The sequence below is a fragment of the Triticum urartu genome, chromosome 7A (assembly GCF_056163025.1).
Source record: "Triticum urartu cultivar PI428250 chromosome 7A, HENAU_Tu73, whole genome shotgun sequence".
Taxonomy (NCBI): Eukaryota; Viridiplantae; Streptophyta; class Magnoliopsida; order Poales; family Poaceae; genus Triticum; species Triticum urartu.
The window spans coordinates 621,149,942-621,153,673 of NC_141879.1; positions in this window are offsets into that span (position 1 = coordinate 621,149,942).

A 3,732-nucleotide genomic window follows, 5' to 3' on the forward strand; every position below is an offset into this window, starting at 1 on the left:
CCTTGATGTGATTTGTTACATTCTCTTTCCTCTTTTCTTCCTTCCTCTTTTACTTTTACTTTTACTTTTCCTTGTTCTTTTTTCTTTCTTTTCTCAAAATGAGCGAAGTTTTTAATCAAAATTGATGAATTTTTTTCAAAGTCTAGTAACGTTTTTCAAATTTTGTGAATGAAAAATCAAATTTGATGAACTTTTTTTGAATTCGTCAACTTTTTTATCAAAATTGATGAACTTTTTCCAAATCCGTGAACTATTTTTCAAAATTCGTTGAACTTTTTTTCAAAATGCACGTACTTTTTTTAATCAAAATTGATGAACTTTTTGCAAATCCATGAACTTTTTTTCAAAATCCAGTGAATTTTTTGAAAATTGTGAAAAAAATCAAATTTGATGAACATTTTTTGAATTCATGAACTTTTTTATTAAAATCAATGAACTTTTTTTTCAAATCCAGTGACCTTTTTCCCAAATCCGGTGAAGATTTTTCAAAATTAATAATTGTTTTCGAACTTGTGAATATTTTTATCATATCTATATTCTCTTTTTAAAAATCGATGAGCTTTTATAAAATTTGTGAATTATTTTTAAAAAAAATATGTCTTCTTTTTCAACTTATTCATAATTGGACTGAAAACAAGGGTCAAATAGCGCTCTTTTCGGATATCGCCGTGCTGCAGTGGTTATTGCGCTAATTTGGTAGACGATAGCATGCGAGTTCGATCCCTGGATCTTGCACAAAAATAATCATTGATTATTTTTTTTCTCGCTGGACACGAGTGATGCTGGGCTGGCCCAGCAGGGATCGCCTTCGAGCGCCAACTTACCTAAGCGGCGTTGACAGGCGGCGGGACTTCCAAGTCGTGGAATTTGTCCATGAAGGCAGAGAGTTCAATACACATGCGCATAATTTCGTTAAGTGTTTTCTGTCTCTAGATCACGGTCGGTATGTTTGGCTCCTGGAGCCTTGGGATGTAATAACTTTACCCATTGTCGTTGATTAATAAAGACCGTGGTAAATCCTAAGAAAAAGAAAGAAAAAAACTAAGCGGCCCTGAGGACACCCAACAGGAGCTGCCCATTCGCTCGCTGCATTTCGGCAGGGGGATATCAATGCTGTACGTTAACCCGCAAAAAAAAATGCTGTACGTTATCATGGAATTCAGTCAAGAACAGTACATAACCTCAATTTCGGCTGCCACAAATTAAACATATACTCCCTCTGTTCTTAAATATTTGTCTTTTAGAGATTTCAAATGAACTATCGCATACGGATGTATATAGACATATTTTAGAGTATAGATTCACTCATTTTATTCCGTATGTAGTCACTTATTGAAATATCTAAAAAGATAAATATTTAGGAACGAAGGGAGTATTGTCTAACGTTTAGGCGGCATAAAACTTTGCGGACGTCCCGCTTCAGCCAGTCTCCATCCTGCGCGGGAAACGTCCCAGCGGCTACGAGACACGCCACGTCGCCATAAAGGGTGACAACGAGTTTTGGGCCCTCCTCCTGTTCGCCGATCAGTAACAACGCCACTGCGCGCGAGCTTAACCAGAAGCAGTGGGAGGCGGACTGTGGACATGTCCTGTAGATGATCGGCGCCGTCGCTGTCCTCGGCAGCCGATGCGACGACGCGATACAGATCGCGGAGGAGATGCACCTTTATCCCTCTGAATCTGATCCGCGCCTATAAGTTATGGCCGCGGAAGCTGCGTGGTACTTGCAGCAGCTAAACGGAACTAATTAGCCAGCCATGGGGAACACGCCGGGGAAGGAGAATCCAGAGGAGAAGAAGAAGCTGGAGAAGCTGCGGAGCGCGGCGCAGCGGCAGAAGGCGAAGCTGTACATCGTCGCGGCCTGCATCGCCCTGCTCGTCTGCGGCTGCCGCAGCAACAACAACCAACCAAGGCGTACGTGTGTGCATTATACTATACTTATCCAGCCTGACAGTATATAATGAAGAGCCATGCATACGTAGTAAGTAGTACATCACATCGGAACTCCACAGGCATCAGTGCTATGATAGCTTTGGCAGTCTGAAACTACATTTTTCTTCAGTTCAGAGATTTAATTATTTGGTGACAACAGTTCATGAGCTTCAACCAGTTTGGGTGTGAGTCTACAGTCTAGTGATCTGTTGTATCTCAGTATCCAGCAAGGCCAGTTGCTCAGTTCAACCCGCATTTTTTTTTGTTTGTACCGACATTTCAGTTGTAAACTCGTCCGACTCCTGCGATTATGAAATGTGGTCGAGAGCTGCAATCATCTGCATAGCGGTTACGGACTGATTGATTCAGTTTAATCATGGAGCTACAGCCTTTACTTATTACTACATTACATGATTGCAGGTCAGAAACGGGATAGGAAGAAGTAGCGGGCAGAAAACCACAAATCGGCAAAAAATAATACCACCATCATAGTATATCTATCTATCTACTGAACTTGACTGGTATACAACAGTTTGAAGTTTGAACACGCCAATACAGTTGGTACTTGCCGATTTGCTCCGCTATCTGTCTCCGGGTCGCTCGTCACTCGTGAGCCGTGATACAAAACGAAGAACTCAAGCCAGGGAGGGAGGAAAGAGAACAAGAACGAGAGCAAAATTCAGATGATTCAGGCCATCTCTGTTTCTGTTTCTTCATCTCTTTTTGCGGGAATTCAGGTCATCTCTTGCCTCCGTTCCGTTTGAAGTGACGAACAATGGAACAAGAACGAGAAGAAGAAAAACATGGCGAAATTAAATTTGGAGCTAGGCTGGAAGGCCCAAGAGCCCAAGACACACACGATCCAGAATAAGACCATATTTTGCCTTTCCAGTTGATGATGCAGAGTTGCCTCAAAAAGAAAGAAGTTGATGATGCAGAGCCGCCCTACTGCTTTGCAAGGATTTGATCGGGGTTAAATAAAGACCATGAATCACAAAAAGATTATGTACTGCCCACTATTATTGGACTGTGAAATGAGTCGACCATTGTAGATTCGCCATGATGTCGATGGACTATATAGGCATGTAGAAGCCGCCACGTGTCTTTTGGAATCTCAAAGCAGTTCTTCCCCACAAGACAGACTTGATCCTTTTCTTTATCGATTTCATTTGACGACTGAGCCTTCGGGGGAATGGAAATGGGCGAGGCCTCGCACCCGGGGCATCCGAGAGCGGATGGGAGTTGGCAAAGTGATAAGAGAGGGCTGAGGCCAACTCATTGGGGATTTGAGGTGCTCGGCCGGCCTGTACGCTTGTCTAGCAGCGGGGTCGAGCGCGCCGGAAGCTAGGCCAATACGATGCCTGAGGGAGGAGGGCCACGGCAGATCTGGGCGACGGAACAAGGAGGGCAAGGGGTCGACGCTGGCAGCGGCGGCGGCGGGACTATACAAGGACTGGCAAAATATCATTGCAACATGGACTATACAAGTGAACAGTATTTAAATCTTGCACTAAATGACTTTTCAAAAATGTGGAGCTTTGACATATAAATATCATACATTATTTAGCACTGCCACAAAAAGTTTGAGGATTACTTGAATTCATTTCAATTTTGTTTAATACTGCCCCCAAAGAAAAGCCTGGCTAGTGGGACCCGGTCTGTAAGAACCGCTGAGTATGGGCTTGTGCTATCTGAAAACAATCTGGACCCGGTCTGGAGAAATATCATTGCAGCATTGCAACCGGGAGGCTAATTATATGGCGCGGAATTTAGATAGACATGTTTTTTGCTTTGAACTCT